Below are 21412 nucleotides of genomic sequence, written 5' to 3'. Positions count from 1 at the left end.
GAAGAAAATTTCTTCCTGATGAGGGATTATGCTCAGCAGAGATGCAATAGTGTACTGTGTTGCTTGTTTCTATCTGCTGTTTTCACTCCTCTTGGCATACTCCATTTCATGTAGACACCCAGTAAGTCATTGGGTTGAGTTTGGCAGATCCCAGAGGTGGAGAAAGGGTGATTTCAGCTCTAGTCATGGCAGGTAATGGAGTTGGGAACGAAGGTTTCACTATTGCTTCAAGAAGTTGAAAATGACTAATGCCATGACTAACAGTAACATCTAAAAGAAAAGTATAGCTCTGCACTACAGTAAGAAAGAGTGACCTTCTTGGCTTGGAAGAGGAGGCAAGAGGGCGGAGGACTCTTTTGGGAGGAAGATTTCAGAACAAACAGACCTATAATGTTGGTATTTAAATGCAATTTACTCATTCCCTTCAGCAGATAAAGTCTTAATACGAGTGTAATCTGTGGGCAGAGCCTGACGAATTATAAGCATTAATTTGTTTTAAATAATTTGAAAAAGAACAGTTTTATTAAACACTGCTGTCATCTAAGTAAAAATTGAAAATAAATCTTTTTATCTCTTATAAAATAATCTCTGCCTACAGATCTGGTATTTTTTTTGGTAATCGACTATTTTTTAAAAAAAAGCAGTTTTAGATTCACAGCAAAACTGAGTAGATGGTACAGAGATTTCCCTCTGACCTCCTGCCCTCACATCTAGAGCCTCCTGTCAGCATCACCCATCAGAGTGGTACATTTGTTACAGATTCAGGAACATACATTGACACATCATTATTGCCTGAAGTCCACAGTTTACCTTAGTGTTCCATCCTGATGTCGTGCATTCTGTTTGGAAAAATGTATGATGTCATATATCCACAATTATAGCACCATAGACAGACAGTAGTCTTACTGCTCTAGAATCTTGTGTTCTGCCTATTCATACCTCCTTCTGCCAAATTCTTGGCAGTTCTTTTTTTTAATGTTTAAGTTTAAAAATGATAAATAAGGTGTTTTTTAAAAAGAGAAATCTTGCAGTTATGGTTGCTTCAGCATTAACTACACTTCCTCAAATGCTAGAACCAAGAAAACTGTGGCATTAAATATGGATATGCTCCCTACTTGCCCACTTCCACCCAAGTGCCTGCTCCCATGGTATCAGTTTGCAGTGTGGACACTGGATGAGCTAGATAATTTTGGGATATAAACCCCTTATGGACCCACTTCTTTCTGTGATTCTACTTAATATCAGGTCTTAAATGAGATGAAATATAATTTGGATGTATCCACATGTTGCTTTGTTTCCCTGGAAACTTACTTCAATGAAATGGTGTCAAACATTAAGCATGATAAAACTGAAGATTTTAGGGCTATCAGTTTAGAGCAGGGATTCTTATTGGAATCTCAAAAATGAGAATCTGTAATAATGGCTGAAAACTTATGCATATTATGTGCATTTTTAAGGAAAGGGGTTCCTAATTTTTATTCCAAGATTTATGAATTAAGTACAGTATTTGACTTTGATAATAACTGAAAAAAGGTAAATTTTCATTAACATTTTATACTTTGATTTCACTGAGACTCATGGGATAGTCACATGTTTGAAGCCCATTAATCTTTCTCTATGTGGTCAAGATTATTACTTTCATTAATTTTAGAATAAGTTTGTTACAATATAAGCAGATACTTCCTGCCCCACCAGGAAGTGGAGCCTAATCCCCTACTGTACCCACTTTTAAGCTAGACTTGGTGACTTGTTTTTAAAGCATAGAGTAGAGAAAAGTAAAAATAGTAACTTTTCAGTGGAGAAACCTGGGTAACCCTACATTAACTGGGTGATGAAAGTAAATACCACTGGTGGTGTTCTGGGAAAATCATGTATCCTCTAATATGATGTGATGAGAGGGGCACTTGACCCTTATGACCCTCTTCCTGGAAACCTTTGCCTCAGTATAGTCATGAGAGAAACATCATATAAATCAAGCTTGGGGGAGTTTAGCACTCCTCAACACTGTGAAGATCATGAAAAATAAGGCACAACTATAGACTTGTCAGAGACCAGAAGAGATTGGGTATATATGACAGCTAAATCTAGTGTGGCATCCTGGATTGGATTCTGGGGCAAAAAGAGGACATTAATGGAAGATTGCTGAAATCTAAAGTCTGGAGTTTGGTAGTAGCAATGTACCAATCTCACTTTCTTCATTTTGACTGCTGTATCACAGAGATGTAAAAATGTTAGCATGAGGTAAATTGGGTGAAGCTCTTCAACAGAACTCTATTATTCACATTCTCTAAAATTGTTCCAAAATAAGAGTTAATTTTTATAAGTTGGTTAAATCTAAAAAGATGACTGCAGACTCAGCACAAATGTCACCTTATTTAGAAACTTTTGATCTCACACTAAATTCCCTAACAGAATTAATGGTGCTTTCTTATGACTTATGAGAGGCATTATTATCTTATGGTTTTGAATTGGGACTCCTGGGCCCAGACTGTTGAGGTTTGAAGACAGATTCTACCACTTAAGTAATCATGTTAGGTCAACACATTACATGCTCTTTCTAAGCCCTAATTCCTTCATTTGTAAAATGTTAACCTACCTCTTAGGACTGTTGTGAGCATGTATTTTTTAATTTTCACTTTATTTACTTTTTGGGTTTTTGAGAAAGCATCTTACTATGCAGTCCAGGATGGCCTTGAACTCCCATGTAGCCCCAGCTGGCCTCGAATTCTCAATCCTGGGATTGTAGACCTATACCACCACGCCTAGAAAGTGAGCACATAATTTAAAGTCACATACAGTTGTTCCTCATTTAATGACCTATGTGTTTAATGGCTTACAACCAAGGCATGCTGTTTGGACTTATGAACTGCTGCCCAGAACTATGACTTGTCTTTTTTTTTGGTACAGTTCTGTACATTTTGTTTATTCAGCCCCAATATCTTTTTTGGTACAGTACACCTTGTTTATACAGTGCTGTAATTTTTGCTGATTGTACTGTACAATACAGTACTATAGCTTTAGTTCTGTTATACATTATAGTAATGCATGTAACAGTTATACAAATAAAAGTAAAGTCATCCAGCTGGAGTTTAATTAGTTCTTTGTTCTGAATACTGTAAGGTACATACTGTATAGAATTCCTATTTAGCGGCCAATTCATTTAATGACCTAATTTCAGGAATGGAATTTGGTTGTTAAATGAGGAATGTCTGTATTCAAAGTTCTTAGAAGAATGCCTGGTACATAGTAAGAACTCAGCAAGTGACAGTGGTGATGTTGATTATCTCCAAATCATGTATATATAACACATCATAAACATCTAATTACTTATCCCTACTTGTTTCAGATGTTGAGAACTTTGAGGAGAGACACTTTATTTTATTTATCTTTGTATCCCCACGTCTGCTAAATAATAAGTATTCAATAATTGTTGTTCAAATGTTTGCTTAGTTTCCTTACTTGTCTTCTCTTGGATTTGGATGGAAATGTACCTACTGACAAATTGCAGGCTGGTGGGAGATGATTATCAATTAATTGACACTTTGCGATGCTCTCTTTAGGTTCAATTATGGATGCAAAGATATGCATATATCTAAGATCTCTACTCCTCCCCTCACCTGCTTCCAAAACCCACTAGTATATAACTCCAGCGTATGTACATTAGAATTTATATGAAAACGATAAAATTCTAGATTAAATATTGTTGAGTACAAGTGCTTGAACTCTAAGAAGATAGAGGTTATAGCAAAACAGGCTGATGTAAGAGAATGTGGAATTTGACTTATGTGGAACATGCAGTACACCTGTTTTCCCTGCAGAGGATGAGAGAAGGATAGCTAACTTTTAAAAAATGCAAACCTTGCTAGAGAATTGTGTTCTTTTGGAGGCATCACATTACCTTGTGTTTTCATATTTCTTGTGATCCTCTACTGAAATTTGCACATGTAGTGGTGGATCAAGTACTTCTCTACAGAAATGCAAACCAATGTAAACTGTTTTTAGGCATTCTAGAAGTAAAGAGTTCTGTTTTACCTTTATTATGATGTTATTTCATTATCAAGATAATTTAAAACATCTAATAACATGTGCAAGGACCTTTTTTTTTGGTACTGGGGATTGAACTCGGGACCTTGTGCTTGCGAGACAGGCAGCAAAACCACTGAGCTAAATCCCTGGCCCAAGGACTTATTTTTTATGGGTTGAGAAATGAGTTTGAAAATTTGAAAAAGGCTGGGGATGTAGCTTACTGGTAGAGTGATTTCCTAGCACTCATAAAGCCCTGGGTTCAATCCCCAGCACCACAAGAAAAAGTGGAACTGAGTTTGGCTCTGAAATAAATATGACATTGTTACTGTAAATTACTGGAAAGATAGCAACAAAAAATTTTAAAAAGGGGAGTAGAAGGAAGAATTTACTTGGGATTCTTGTTCACTTTTGACAATATCAAGTTGCATCCTTTGCGTTGCCCCTTAAGTAATATCCATAGGAAAAACTTTTTAATCATTATATGTAGATTAAATTTAATGAATTTTTCCAAATTCTTCTCTCAGTAATGGTACTTGATCTTAGCCAAAAGGCCAAGAAACAATATTCTCTCAGTAACGAGAGGGTGCATTGTGAATAGAGAGGGTATTCAAAATAACTGAATTTGCCTGGCCAAAGGACCCCGCCATATGTTTGGTAACATAACCTTGCCTCCCTAACCCCTCAATTCTTTTCAGGGTGAGCCAGAAGCCATGCTCACATACTTGCTGTGTATTTGGAAGTCCAGATTCTACCCACATAATTAGCCACCTGCATTATAATGTTTTCTTATGCTGTTTGAATAAAAGGGATGTAAAAGTAACACTTGTATGCACTGTTACCATTTTATCCAAGGCTGTGAATTACCATATGAACTGGAAGAGAGGGTTGAGAACACCATCCTAATTTGGGGGACCAAACTATTTGGCAGCAGTTGATATGGCTAATTCTTGAACCCTGGTTTTCAGATTGAATTGCTCAGGGTTGTAACTGACTAGATTTGGCTCATGGAATTCCAGATGCTCTGGTAATTATAGTTCAAGACTACATTTTCTGTTCTCATTTGTCCTTTTAAAATACTTTCATTTCTCATTTGGTCTCTTTCACCCAGTGTTTAGGGGTTATAACTTTTATGAGTAAAATTTAGTTTTAAATGGAAGAAAATTTAGCTCCTGCAACCATGGCGCTTGTTAATCATAAGTTCATAAAAAAAGCTAACATACTGGGTCAGAGAGCCAGGATTAAAATGTGATGCATTTGGGGAAAATAAATTAAAAAGGTCTGGTAGAAAGCTTACACTGTCAAGCTTTTTCCTTGCCATCTGTCATCTGAGGCAAAAACCTGTGCCCTCATGTGTACCCAAGTGCAATGTATCACTTCTATCTAAAGCCAGATAATTACAAGGTTCCATAGTCCCTTGGCAGATTGAATAAAGGGTTACTTTAACTTCTTTTCATAGGCTCTAGATGTATATTGTGTTCTCTAAAGATGCTACACAGTCTGTACTGTCTGACTATAAGCACTGTATAAATTAATAACTGTTAATTAATGGTAAACCGAGATTGGCTCAAGAGCACATAGTATGTGGTTATCTTCAGGATGTGGAACGACTGTGATTTTCTTCGTCATAACTTACATTAAGAAGTGTCATTTACAAATCAAGTATTAGACACTCATTAGGTGCTTCTGGCCCAACATGATGGACATATAGTCATCTAAACAACATGTTTTTGTTCTGGAGGCTTGGAAGATGAGGACCAGGTCATTTCACAAGAATTATGAGGTTTAACCCAAGGTAAAACAATATATCTATATATTTAGGAATGACAAAGAACTATATCTTGGAGAGGACATGAAAGTAGGAAGGATGCTCGTGTAGAAGAGGAAGGGGATTGGGAGAGGCAAAGTGGGCAATGGAGGAAAATAATGTATGTTGTGTGTATGTAGGAATATGGCAAAATAAAACACACTAGTCTAAATAACATGCACTAATAAAACAAAACCAGAATCATAACTGCCTTTTTACATGTAAATCAAGATTAATTTTTTAAAAAAGTTATAAAATAAGATTACTGAGAGTAGCAAATATACTCAAATGCTACAATAAAGAGGAGTTTGAAAAGCACCTTGTGTTTTTGAAAAATTCTAATTTTTGGTGGTAATAGAGTGATCAAAATAATTTAAGGGAAGGTAAATGCTGACAGGGTTTCTGGCTTTAAGTCTGGAAATCAGTTGGGTGAGCAGAGGTGAGCACAGGTGAAGAGTACTTTTTTAGGTTTGCTAAAGAAGGAACAAAATAAAATATTCTTATTCTATAGGCTAAACAACTTTAAAAGTTTTTACTTAAAAAATTACATCCAATCCCCAGCACCACCAAAAAAAATTGGCATCCAAATATGCCCAGTTTAAGTGCTAATTTTTGGTGAGTTTTGACCAATGCATACACTCCCATGTATCCACCCTCACAGTTAAGATGTAGAACATTTCCGTGACCTAAAGTGTTTCTTCCTACTATTCTGACTCAAATTGCCTTTCTACCCCTGCTCACAACCACTTACCTCTTTTGTTTTTATAGATTAGATTTACCTCTAAAAACATTTCACATAAATGCCATCATCAAGTATGCACTCCTTTGTGTCTATACTTTTGGTCAGCATAAAGTTTTGGGATTTATTTGTATTGTTACATGTATTGTTAGTTTGTTCTTTTTATTTTGGAGTAGTATCAGATTGTATAGCTGTACCAATATTTATCCTTTCATATATTGATGAGCATTTTGGTTCTGAAGGAGTATGACTAAAGGTCAGTCATGTTGTGGGCCTGGCCTGCATATCTGTGCTGTGACCTTCACAAGCTTTTTCTACAGTGGTATAACTTTAGAAAAACTTCTCCGTTAGGTGAAACAGTAATGCTAATAGGAGCAGGCAAGATGCCCTTTTTCCAGCTATGATAAATCTCTGGAAATGTCTTCAGAGAGTAGGTCCTTGATTGTAGAGAAGGCTCTGAGCACATATCACAGTGATAGTTCTTTCTGTCCCCCTGCCAGACCCATGAGTGGATCTACCTTGTGTCTTCACTAGAAGAACCTGACGGCCTTCCTGGAGATAAAGCCCAGGAGAGTGTAGGTTTCCTAAAAATTTTCCTAAAAATTTTTGCACTCACAGGCCCATGCTCAGTTTCTAACAACTTGTCAGAACTACCATTAAGTGTTCCTACCAGTTTATGTTTCCAACATCTTCTCAAGATAAACAGATCTTAGCCATGTCTCTATGGGTATGTCTGTTTTTCCATATTTCAAGATGTGGACTGTGACCTCAGTTTTCTGATGAGTCCAAGAAGAGTTGATTTTCAGTTTGTCCAGATTTTTCTTATTGTGTGAATAGGAGAGATAGCTTCTAAGCTTTTTACATGTTGGAACTGAAACTGGACATCTCCTCAATATGGACAGTCCTCATTTAACAACTGAGTTAAATTCCCGAGGCTAGGTAGTTAACTGAATTGGTGGTTAAATGAGGATTTGTATATAGTATGTACATTACAATATTCAGAGCAAAGAAATGGTCAAAGCTTGATGACTTTGCATTTATTTGCATAACTTTTACAGGCAGTACTGTAATGTATAACAGCATGAAACCACAGTACTGTACTGTATAGTACAATCAGCAAAAATTACAGTATTGTATAAATAAGGTGTACTGTACAAAAAAGAAATTGTTACCTTGACTTAGTACAATTGTCTTACATGTTTTATATGTTCTTTGGCCTAGTAGTCTGGTTTTTAATCTTTATATATGACAATAACTTTATGAGGTCTTGTAAATAAATGAATCTGGATCACTAGCCATGGCTTGTCTGAGCTTTCTCATGGCTGGTCAGTGTGCTTGGACTGGCTGTGAGTTTTAACACATCTGTTTTTATTAACATAAGAGTTTAGCTTTGAGTTTTCATCTGAAGGTTGGCAAATTTAAGAGGAACCCCGACTGAGAATTATTGCCATAGAGAATTGATTCAGGGAATAGCCAACTCTTTAGGGTTAACTAATAATGTTAGCTGTTTTTTGGTATATGGATAGATTTGTTTTAGGGGCTTCATTTTTAAAAATTGTGTGTTTTTGTAGACTCCAAGTCTTGGATACCAAAAAAAAGAATACAAAAAAAAAAAGCAAAACTGAAAACAGGTAGTGGAAGATCATCTCAAGAGGCCTGGTCAGAATCATTTGGAGTGACTGAATGCAATAAGAAAGCGTTATGTATTGTGTCTAGTGAAGGTGTTGTGTCACACATCAAGTGTTAGACAGCACTTTGACACCAACCACAAAAGTGTTGCCGAACTTGGTGAAACTGAAAGGAGTTTCGTGAAGGGAAATTGAGGAAATATTATTCCAGTATCTTAGTAGTTGCAACTGTCTTTCTAAAACAAATCATCTGACAGCTTCTAGCTTTCAAATTTCACTGTGCATAGAAAAACATTGTAAGACCCCCTCTGATTGGAGATTTTATCAAAATGGCCATGTTGTTAAGGAGTAATTCCCTTTTTCATGATTTCCCAAACAAGGATAAAGTTATACAACACATTAGTAGAAATATTGTTAAAGATCAAGTTCTGCACCTAGCAAATGATGTTAGTCAGCAGCTCTCCACTGACTTACAAAAGGTAGTCTGTTACTCCATGTAGTTGGATGAATGTACAAATAATCAGGCAAGGCTAGCAGTAATTTTGCATCATGCTGTGGGTGACATCATGAGAGAAGAGTTGGTGAAACTTTGTCTTTGCCTAGCACAACACAAGGGATAGTTATCTACAATGCTGTGATGGAGGTTTTTATATCATAAGACATAAGATCAGAAAAAGTGGTTTCCATTACTAGTGATGGGGTAACTTGCATGTTGGAGGAAGCATCTGATTTCATACAGTTCTTTATTGGTACCAGGGATCGAACTCAGGACCTTGCCCTTGCAAGGCAGGTGCCAGAACCACTGAGCTACATCCCTGGCCAATACAGTTCTTTATTAAAGAAGCACAACATCCAGTCATTCAATTTCATTGTATTATACATCGAGAAGCTCTTTGTTAGAGGGAAAGCAGCACAATATTAGACAGTATCTTCAAAGATGTCACAAAAATGGTGAATTACATTATGGCTCATGCTCTTAAATTTTGACAGTTTCAAGCACTTCTTCATGAGGATAACAATATAATGCTTTACTTATGTACAATAATGTCCAATGGCTGAGCAGAGGATGAGTTCTGGAGAGATTTGTAGCTTGGATGCAATTAAGCTGTTTGTGAATAAAGAAGGGCAGTAATATCCACAGCTCACTGATATGGCCTGGTTTAACAATCTCATGTTCAACCATACTTCAATATACTGAACAAAAAACTATAAGGTGTAGGGAAAACAGCAGAAAGGATGTTTGTGACATTGAAACATTTGAAAGAAAACTGCAGGTTATTTAAAGACTTTGAAAATGGGCAGCCGAAATAGTTTCCAAATCTAAAAATGCATTTAGAAAATTCTACAGTATTTGCAGACAATCCTACAAGCCATCAGGAAATCTCCAAGGAATTTTCTAGCATTGTAGCAGTTGCAAAGGAGAATTTTTATAACAGATTTTTACAGTTCTATGAAATGGAAACAACCCTGTTTTCTCCAGATAAAGCCAAAATTGAATAACTCCAGCTTTCCTGTTTATACTGGTTAGATTTTGGAAATCTGGAAATGCAGCTATTCAAATTTTAAGAAAGCTCTATCTAGAAAAATAAATTCTATGATCTGTATGCAACTCTTGAGAATATGGGAAAGGTAGACTGTGAAAGGATGACAAAAATAGCATCATTGGTAGTTCTGAAAATGAAATCCGTAAAGTGTAGAATTCTCTGCCAAATAATTTTAAGTCAGAGGAAGCACTTGAGATTGTTTTTCTTACTTTGTTTGGATCATCTTATACTTGCGAGTAGATGTTTTTAGTTTTTTTTATTTTCAGCTTCTTATATCAAATCTGTTATAAGAAACAGACTAACAGATGACCCGAGTGCTGCCTGTATTGCTCTCAAAGTAACTAAGTATGAGCCAAAGTTTGACAAATTATCAGCATGCACACAACAGCAAAGATCACATTAATTGTGCAAAAGCATGCCAAATACAAACTTTAACCTTTCAATATAAAGCTGTTTGTATCATTGAAAGCTCTGTTATTGTATTTCTTTTTTTAGTTTAGTAGACATTTGTTCCTTTAAACAACCTTTACACACAAAATATATGGGCCCTTTCTTCATTTTACTGAAAGCTTCAGGTCTCAAGATTTTGTCTGTTAACACGTATTTTCTGGAAATCACCTGACCCTTCTGAAGTCCCTGTCTACTGGAAGATACAACTGAATTGAAACGTGGTCTTTGTATAATAGCAAATTTTTCTAAAAGTACAGTATTCTGACCAGGGATGAGAAAACAGACAAGATTAAAAAGCCATCAACTTGCAGCGACACCAACTGACTTAATGTTCTTCTGGAAGTGGATAAATCGAGTTGACCCAAGACAGTTTGCTGGGGTACGTAAAACATACCTTCAAATGGCCAATACTTTCCCCCCATGTAGCTGCAGGGTTCAAAGTATTCTAAGGTAGTTACTGAATGGCCTCTTGGATTACCAGCTTTCCATCTTTACCTTCATGACTAGTTCACAAACCTAAAGGTAAATTCATTTACCTAATATTCAATATCTATCAAATTCAGGATTCCATGGAGCCAAATGAGTGAACCAGGAATTTGGACACTTTTCATGTGAACTTACTCGGTATTGTGGAGACAGGCAATTTTGTTTAGGCTAAGCCAAATTAATTTCAATTAATTTCAAGAGAAAACTCTGGCAACAGGCTTATTCTTTTGAGCTCGCATCTTTTCTACATATGATCATGATACAGGGTTATCTTGATTTCAAATTTGTATTTGCCAAACTCCAAAAAACCAGCCACTTCAAAGCAGCATTACTCTAATAAAGCTGTAGGTTTCATTACATGCACCAAACAGATCTACAGGGCTAGTTTTAGCACTTCTCTTTTAAATAATTTTACACCTATTACATACACCACATAGCATGTTTTAAACACTGACATATAACTCCCCAATAAGATAAAGCAAAGACAAAAAAGCTTATTAAAACAAAGATACACCATCACTTATAGTCTTCAAACATTATTGCACTTTAACTTTCATTTGACAAAGCATTCATGAAATAATCAGCAGACTACTTAACAAATAACACTTTTAAGCAGACAGGACTGTCCTAAATTGTTTATTAGGTTATGAACTTTACAAACATTACTTCTATTAGCGGTAACGGTGGAGCTGGAGAGTATTGCGCCTTCTCCAAGCTGCACGGTGAGAACCACCAACAGTGTGGTGGAACTTGTGGCCTGCAGATGTCAGCCCACGCATCTCCCTGTGCTTATGGACTGGTTTGGTGATCCATTGGGTGTCAGGATTTCTTCTAATGGCTTTGTGGAATGGATCAATGAGGATAACCTCAAAGAATTTATATGTGGAATCTTCACCAACCCAGTAAGAGTTCAGAACTCTCAGAGCCCCACAGTGGCATCCAGCTCGCTCCTCAGCAACAGACTGAAGGGGTTCGTGCAAACTTTAGCTGGTTAACACCATGATGGACAGGCTTGCCATAAGTCGCACGTTTAGGAACTGGGCGTTTCCGGCCACCACGCCACACTTGAATCCTGTATATGACATAACCTTGTTTGGCCTTGTATCCCAGTCTCCCCGCTTTATCCGGCCGGGTGGGGAGGGGAGCCCTGTGCAGCGCAGAGAGCTGGCAGTACTGCCAGCAGCAGACCCTCAGAAGAAAGCGCATCACATCCGACTGCTTCTTCCTCCATAGCTCCTGAATGTACTTGTATGCACCCATCTTGGCTCACCTGATGGCTGCCGCCATATGGAAAAAGCTGTTATTGTATTTTTAAGACAAAAGATTAGTTAATGTGAGTTGTTTTTTTCTAAACTAAAACCTCAGTATTCAGGTTTAAAAGCAGTGTTGGTACTTTGCAATAAATAAGTGGGTTTTAGCTTGCAGTTTGGGTACTAAGAGGTTCCCCATCACTGGTACAGGTCTACCAAAATTGGCCAATCCCCGAGTACACAGTTTCTAGGCTGACATTTTTTGCCTTTTTTTTTTGGCACTGGGGATCGAACTCGGGTCCTTCTGCTTGCGAGGCAGGTGATGGCACCACTGAGCTAAATCCCGGCCCTGTAGGTTGACATTTTTTTCTTTCAGTGCTTTAAAGATGTAATTTCATTATCTTTAGGCTTGAATAATTTCTAACAAGAATTTTGCAGTGGTCTTATTTTTGTTTCTCTGTAAGTAATGTACATTTTAGCTACAATCCTGTGGCTGCATTATTTAATATTTTCTCTTTGTAATTTATTTTCAGCAATTTGATTATAATATGTCTTTGTGTGGTTTTCTTTTTGTTAATCCTTATAATTTGGTGATATTCTTGCTTCTGTGGGTCATTAGTTTGCATAATTTTGGAAAAATTTCAGCTATTATTTCTGTGAATAACTTTTCTATTTCTCCACTATGTCCTTTCTTTCTGGGATTCTAATTACTGTTATTGTGTTAGGTCACTTAATATTGTCTGATGGGCTATCGAGTTTCTGTTATTTATTTTCACACATTTTTCTGCTTGTACTTCAGGTTAGATAGCTCTTTTTTAGCGACCCCTGTGATTTATCCATTCATTCTAATTTATATTTTACATGGTCTCATTAATGTGTTTTTGTCTTTCTCAATTTTTTTGTCTTTCTTTGCTGAATGGATTCAAGTATGTTGTTTCAAAATTTTTGTAGAATACAGTGCTGGTGGTAAGACACTTGAAGACTTTTAAACAAGGAAAGAAATAAATAAGAAAAACAGAGCAAATAACATTAAAATAGACATGTAGCATTTATTCAAATATTTATATATTTTATTATGCAATTTTAAAAGTTTCTTTGTATTTTTCTCTGCAGATGGTAAGTGAAAAGCCTAAAATAGAAAACGAATGAAAGGCAGAGACAGAAAAAAATGGCCACAACAAGAGGTGACCATTTATTTTTCATATTAGGGGGAAAAGACAAATGCTAAAGGAGGAAGAAAGCTACCTTGTGTTTAATAGGACATCACAGAAGCTGAGATGCAGAATGAGGGTCTTTATCATAAAGACTAGGATAAATAATTCGCATCAATGTTTTACTTGAGAAGGCAGGAAAACAATAACTTTTTGTTTGGTATGTAAATATCTAAAGGCTCTAATTACTTTTACAGTTCTCATTAAAAACATGTTCTTGATTTGCTTGGCAGATACATTTCCTTTTTTAAATTTTTATTTATATATTAATTGGTACATTTTAGGTATACAATACATTTACATTTATCATTGGGTGTTTGTACCTGAACATGATGTATTTTAGTTCTTATTTTTTCCCTATTATCTGTGCACCCTTCCCTATTTACATGGACTTTGTTTCCATTTTTTTTTTTCTTGGCAGATACATTTCTAATGCAGTTGGTAGATTGTGGTTACGAAAATACCTTTAAGGATCTATTACCTTTCATAGTTTGACAAAGAGGATGTTATGATGTCACAGGTCCTAGAAATAGAGTTTTTCATAGTGTCTTCCTCATATTTGAGGTAAGATCTCATCTGTTTTGATATGGCATGTATTTTGGTGTATGTGGGTTTTCTGCTCATCTGCACAGCTCAGGTACTCACTTGTGTCCTGTGTTAGTTACTTTTCTCTTTGCTGAGACAAAATACTTGACACTCACAGTTAAAGGGGAAAGGGTTTATTTAGCTCACAGTTTGTGGAGGTTTCAGTCCATAACCTCTGGCTCCAAGGCAGAGTGGCACATGGCAGAGGGCCGTTGCAGAGGAGAAACAGTTCATGGCCCCCACACGGTAACAAAAGCAACAAGGGAACCTTAACAGCGTCTTTCTGCTGCTTTTACCTTATCCAAACTACCGGGGTTAGGGCAGTACCAAACCAATCAGTGTATTGATTTAGCAATCACATGCCCTTAATCCCAGCATCACACACTCTAGAATCAGCCACTTCTGAAAAAGCCACCTATGACCACATGAGGCTTTGGGGGGACATCTAGACACAAGCCATAACATGCCCCTTTCCTCTTTTTGGATTTGACAGACTTTTAACAGGCTGGGACTAAGTTCCCTTCCTGCATAATGTTTTTCCCTCCCCATCTTCCACAACTCTGTATTGTATTGTGCTAGATTAGAGAATTACGTAGTTGTTGGGGACAGGTTAGAATCATCTACATAGAGACTCCATCAGGAACTCAGTCTTTGGGTCAACTGCCAAAGTGACATCTCTGTTCTGAAGGCTGTCTCTTGAGAGTCTTGTTGTTCAAAAAAATCTGTTCTTAGTTCAATGACTTTGGCTTTAATCTTTTACACAGAATGGCATATGCCCTGTTCCAGTTCTAAGATCCTCTCAGTCTTACTTATGATAGGAGAGATACTCTCAGGATGGGGATTCCATCCTGCTCAAATCTTTTTAAACATTAAGCTTTTAATTTAACTCTTAAACTCTCTCTGCATTATTCTAATCTGAGAGCTCATCTCTGAGTGCCCTTGACTGAGACAAAACTCTATGATAGCGATTGAAGTTTTCTTTGGATTTAATTTAATGAATGTTTTCTGAAATCTCCTTTAAGTTCATTTTTCTGCGTCTCAAACTTGAGTTCTTCAGTGATATTTTTACACTTTGCATTCATTAATGCTAATGCCTACCAGGAATAGTGAAATAGTATTTATTTTTTTATGGGAAAAGAAATGGCAAAACAAGTATTGCATTATCTATTCTGCCCATGCAATGGAATCTTTAGGGTAATCACATTCTTGTTTACGTAGAGTTATATAGCATATAGGTAATCATTTTATTTGAAATATCATAATATACATTTCAGAGCATAATAGAAATATTTTAAAATAAAGCCAAATCAACTAAATTTTTCCCTTATAATTTAGAAGTTCTTTTAAGAGTTTTTCACTAGCTAAGAACGTTTTAAACAACATTTATCATGGTATTGCTGTCATGGGTATATGATCTGGTTAAGAGATTTGGAGGAGTATTTTTTTTTTATGGAGGAGTCTTTTAACCTCTTAAAAGAACAAAATGTGTTCTAACATTGTTTTAGTTGGAATACCTTTCTGGGCTGATATATGAGAAATATGGAGAAAAGAATGCACTCAGTTGGCATTATGAGAAAGAATTATTTCTTTTTCTTTTCTCTGTGGGCAAGGAACATGAGATAAAAATAATCAGAATAAAGTCCTTAGGTATCAAGAATTTATTAGAATCAGAGCAGTTACTAATTCAGAACAAATGAGATCTATAGATCGTTAATTGCAGCTTGGTGTCTTTTATAAGACTGTCTCATGTAGCGAGCACATTGTCCCTTTACTAAATGAGTAGTGATTATCAGGGAGATTACTGTGATTTATAAGCTCATTTTCCTCATTTTACTTTACATGTGCCAGACACTGACTCATACAATAGGAAAACAAAACAAGCCTGATTTTTAGAAATTAAATGCTTTATTGATTACTGTTATTCATGACTGAATGTTATCATGTATCGGATTTTTGAGTATATGGTATATAAATTTTAGAAATGGGAGGAAAGTTTAGATGATAAACTCTGATTTCGGTATACTATGTTCTTGCCAGAATTTAGAGAGGCCCATCCAAATGGAGAAAAAATAATATTGATCATTGTTGTAGAAGAAGAAATTATTTTGTTAGGGAAAGATTCTATTTTATCCTTGAATGTGTTCTTTTCAGATAAGTGTGACTTCTCCAGTAACATGCAGAATTTTATATCTTTAATCTCTGTGGAGCTTAAGAGCCAATATAATGAGTTATCAGGCAGGGAGCCTGATGTACAGCCAAAATGATACTCTTTATTTTTCAATAAATGGTTTTTGGTAGCTTCAGATATCAAAGGAATTGATTAGCTCCTTATGTTATTTGTACATGCTAAGTTAAGTGAAGAGTGTGACACAATCATTCTGATTGTTGAGAGGCAGTAAGACATGGTGTTAAGAGCTTGGGCTCTGCAGCCAGATTGCCTGGTTTCTGATCACAGCTCTGCCAATGTGATCTTGGTCAAGTTCCTTAACCTCTCTGTGCTTGGTTTCTTCAACTATCAAATAGGATGTTAATAATGATATCTAACTCATAGGATTACATTGAGTGAGTTAATACACATAAATAGAACAGTGCCAAGTATATGATCTCTGAATAAATGCTAGCTCTTATTGTCATTCAGGCAAATGAAATATAAGTTCAGTTTCAGGGGCTGATTTTCATTAATCAATTGAAGTAAATTGTTGTTGGAATTTCAGCATTTAAAAGACATTTTGAAACAGTTTGTTGTTATATGTAATGGTGTAATGAGGGGCAATGTGGTTTTGTGAGAAAGGAATTCACCATTTTTGAAGAAACAGACTTTGAAGCTGACAAATGAATTCATGTTTCAGCTTTGTTCCTTGCTGTTAGGTGAACTTGGGAGTGTTATTGAATCTTAGAGAGGATCAATTTCCCATCTGTCAGGTGGAAGCAATGTTACCTTGCAGTGTTATGAGGATTTATAATAATGGATATAGAGTTTTTAGCATAATGCTTATTAGAAAAACCAAACAGTAATTTATCTGTTCTTTTCTAACAGCTTAATAGCTGGAATAACATCTATTCCCAATCTCTGACTCAGGGTCAAAGAAGACACCTGAGGGAAAGTGTATCTACCATTTGTTTTTTAAATTTTTTAAATTTAATTTTTAGTGCGGTTTTAGGTTAATAGAAAATTGGATGGAAAGTACAGAGGCCTGCCATATACTCCCTATTCCCCACATATGCACAGCCTCTCCCATTATCAACATCTCCTATCAGAACAGTATATTTTTTATAATTGATAGAACACATCATTATCACCCAAAGTCCATAGTTAATATTAGAGTTTGCTCCTGGTGTGTATTTTGTGGGTTTTGACAAAACTATGACTTATGTCCACCATTATAATAACATACAGAGTATTCTCTTTGCCCTAAACATTCTCTGTGCTCTTCCTATTTTAATTTTTTTGTTTTGGTATATGACCCTTTATGGTATATGAATGTCAGAGACATCTAATGGGTAGAGTTATCTGAGTAGGATTTTACAGACAGTTTTCAATAGGATGATCTGAGGTGTTGGGACAGGCACTCCTTACAAAGGTAGGTTCAGATGACGTGGAGTTGCTGAACCAGGTTGGTGTCCTGAGAGTGCATCAGGATCAGAAAAATGTCAGTCACATGTCTCACTGGCAGGAAGGATCCCATGGCCATCGATATTGGACAAAGTCAAAGATTTGAGTTAAGCAGAAGATGTTGCTGGTTTATACAAAAGGAATAGGGGCTCAGGATGGCATGTATTTTTGGAAAAGCAAACTTACAGATTTCCAGTTTTTGAGCTTCCAATACCCTGCTCAGATTATCAAAGTAAAATCAACAAGATGTGAGTCGTGGAAATTAGCATTTATTCAGCATCATTATATGCCATATATTGTGATGTATTTTCTATATGGTAGGTATTATTTGCTGCACTTTAAAGATAATAAAATTGAGATTTGGAGAAACTAAAATACTCACCTACACTAACAGAGCTAGAAAATAGGATGGAGCTCCAAAGTGATCCATTTTATTGTTTGGGAATCTACCTGCTAGATCAAGGATATTGGTAGAAATCCGATTGTATGAAAACATATGAAACTCACATATCATATTGTCAGTCAAGGACAGAGGTATAGGGTGACTTGATCCAGAGTCTCGGTAATGCCCTATTGCACCTTAAATTTCCAGACTAAGGTCAGGATTTTTCTTAAAACCTGGGTCTAGGTGAACCTTAAGGGAAGGGCAAGTGATCTCAGCAACAGAAGAAGGAAATGCAGGGACGCAACCTCACAATTCATTATCCCGTGAGCTCCCCTCCACCACTGCAGTACTTTAAATAGTCTCCTGGAGTCTGCAAAGTGCAAAGCATTAATGTTCAGCTTTAAGTGCTTTTCTGTCTAATTTGTTATCATGGAGTGACCAAATAATATTTATGGTGAACAACAGGGATCCTTCAGTTAGGGGTAAAGAGGTATATTGATAGCGTTTTATGTGGAACTCTTTCTGTCCTTTGAATTTCTTTAAAATAAAGCATGGCCAGAACTTTGTTTCTACAGGAACTAGGAAAATGTATTACAATTAGATATTAATAAAGAAAATATAAAAGCCGTTCTATGAAAAAATAATTTTTATAACAAAAATAAAAATTTTCATATTTAACCACCACCTTTTCTTCACTTGATCTTAGCCAAAAGGCTGAGAAGCGATACCACCACCTTTTCTTTAGGACTACTGAACAAAAATTGTACCTTAGATACCTAACTTACTTTATGAAAGTTAGATTTTTGAGAGTGTTAAAGTTGGGATATGATCCCATCAAATTGATTTTTTTGAGGCTATCTCTAAATACAAGCATTTTACACCACACTCAATTACTTGATTCTAACAGGTTTAAAATGTACGCCAGAGGATTTGTTTAATATCAGGAAAAATGGGAAGTAGTTTGGATACAACTGCATGTTCATTTTTATCATTCAGTAAACAACTTGTTTGTTTAAAACAAATCCTCTGAAAGGGATCAGGGGTAGGGGGCAGGAAAGATAAGGGAATGGATAATTAAGATGAAGTTTTAAATATTTTAAGGACATATTTATCCTTTTATAGATTATGAAACTAAAGCAATTTGGAGTGGAAGAAGATTTGCTCATTTGTCACCCCCTTCAAAGTTTTGCTTCCAAACTCTTCCCATGATGTTTGGTGATATTTAAAGCATCTCATTGTGTTGGATCAGCTGTACAAACTCAGGTCCATATTAAACCGTAGAATATATTTGTGTTTAGGATCATACCATCTTAAGTGAAAGAAAAACAAACATATGATTTTATCCATGAAGTTTCTCCTTTTTAGGCTCTACCTACTTGCATGCATGAACTTTAATAATTTTAATTACACAAATAAATGCATTTTCATTATATAATTTCTAATATAGAGGTATAAAAAAGGAAAGTCATCTTCACTTACCTGTCTCTCCTGGAACCTTATGATCCTTATTATGTTGTTGTTTGCCATTAGTAGATTCTTAATATGCATCCATTCAGTTCTTTCAATGTAATTTAACACACACACATGCACACAAATATAAATTTATTTATTTACTTACTGTGGTATTGGGGATTGAACCCATGGCTTCACATTGATTTATAGCCCCAGACCTTTTTAAAATAGTTTTTTTATTTTGAGGCAGTTGCTAAGTTGCTTAGGTTAGGCTTGAACTTGTGATCTTACTGCTTGAGCTTTGCAGAGTGCTGAGATTATAGGTATGTGCCACTGTGTCCAGTTCCAATATAGATTTAAAATATACCACTTGGGCAAATTTTCTTTACTTAACAGTTTGTTTTTGACATACCTGTCCACCGAAATCCACCTTATTTTAAAAACTGCTGCACAGTGTTTCCAAACATAGAGCATAATACAGTTGGCTCTTCTTCTATGGATGGACCTTTAGCTTGTTTCTTATTTTCTACTCTTATGAAAATGTTGAAATGGGCATCATTGAAAATATATAGTCCAAATATGCAAGCACTTTTCTAGAGCAGATACGTAGAAGTGAAGTTGCTAGGATGAAGGATATCTTCAGTTAATTTTTGACTTGGTATGTCTCTTAAATTTCTTTCACAGTTATCAGCATATTGGAGGTTTTCCTCTTTTTAATTGAATTTTGGTAACTTATTGCATATCTTAGAAAATTATTATTTGTTATTTATTTTTATTAGTGCATGTTTGCAGTACGTAATGTTTACACTCCTTGTTGGGAGTTGGTCCATGTACATAACACATCCCAATTCCTTTTCTCATCCTCTTCTCCTCCCCTCCCTCCTTCCTTCTCTTGACCCCCTTGTCATTTGAGAAATATCTACTTCTTATTATCTACCTTTTATTTTGAGAAAAATTATTGAAATCATTTGCCTTTTAAATTTATTAAATACAAAGCGATGAATCGACTTTCTTACAATGTTATTTGATATTATCGCTATCATTTGTTATGTGCTGTTTCAGAGTCTGGGTGTGTATGTGTATATTTATGTTTATGTGTTCTTTTTTTAGCTAAAGATTTTGATAGTTAACTGGCTTTTTCAAACAAGTGAATTTAGTTTTTTCTTTTTGTGCTTATTTTCTATGTTGTAGCTTTTACTGATATTTTAAATTTACCTTTCATTTTTATCAAATTCGTATTGCACATAGTGTGAAGTGTCAAGTCGTTCAGAGCATGTTGTAAGAAACATTGAGCCCTTCTCTCCTATTTACCATCCTCCATGATGACCACTGAAGAGTTTTAGATGATTCATTTAGTATTTATTTTGATATCTCTCTGGTTACTTCTTGAATGGTTCAGTTTCAGGCATTTTCAACTGACTTTTTGTCACATAAGATGAGAATTAGCATTCTGTCCAATCACTTCCACCCTTATCACCCCTGTCCCCGACCTGCCTATGTTTGGCAGGTTTCCAATTTTTTGTAGTTTCGCTTACATCAATAGGGTATTATGACTCCATGGTCTTCATATTGGCTGCCTATTTAAAACACCTGGGGAAAATGATAATGATAAAAATGATAATGCCTATTTCTGATTTATTGATCCAGGTTGGCTTGGGCATCTGGATTTTTCCCTTTGTTTTGTTTTTTTGAGACAAGCTCTCCTTATATAGTAAAAGCTGGCCTTGATCTTGATATGTAGCCCAGGCTGATCTCGAACTTGTAATCCTCCTGCTTTAGCCTCCTGAATGCTAGCATTATAAGCATGGGCCAATTCACCTGGTTTTCTGGATTAAAAAAAAAATCCAGGTGATTCTAACTTGCAGCCAAGATTACAAACCAAGGGATGTTTACAGCTTATTGCTCTGCTTTCCTTTCTAGAAAACGTTTCAAGTTTCTTTGGAGCTAATAATTATCTTGTTTTTAATATTTGCTTAATCTTCTATGTTCTTATCTCCAATTCTACCTCAAACTTCTCTCAATATATTAATGCACATCAAGTACTCAGTTTCAGTTCCTTGAAGAAATACAGTACTTTATCATTCAAGAGGATTTTTAATTACAATTTCTAATGCACCTTAGCACAAGAAGTTTTTTTTAAATGTAAATTTAAATATTTTTGTTTTTTCAGTTCTGGTGATTGAACCCAGGGAGTGCTGACATTCCCAGCCCTTCAAAAGAATTTCGAGACAGTGTTGCA

General features: G+C 35.8%; 1 pseudogene; it reads right to left on the bottom strand.

Moving 5' to 3' along the window:
* Nucleotides 1-11333: 11333 nt before the first annotated feature.
* LOC101702915 (large ribosomal subunit protein eL15 pseudogene) lies at nt 11334-11956 on the bottom strand (annotated as a pseudogene).
* Nucleotides 11957-21412: the final 9456 nt, after the last annotated feature.

Source organism: Heterocephalus glaber, unplaced genomic scaffold (genome assembly GCF_053883595.1).
Source record: "Heterocephalus glaber isolate CG9 unplaced genomic scaffold, H.glaber_assembly_v1.0 deba00001594, whole genome shotgun sequence".
In the NCBI taxonomy this organism is placed as follows: Eukaryota; Metazoa; Chordata; class Mammalia; order Rodentia; family Bathyergidae; genus Heterocephalus; species Heterocephalus glaber.
This window is presented reverse-complemented; position numbering and strand designations above follow the sequence as displayed.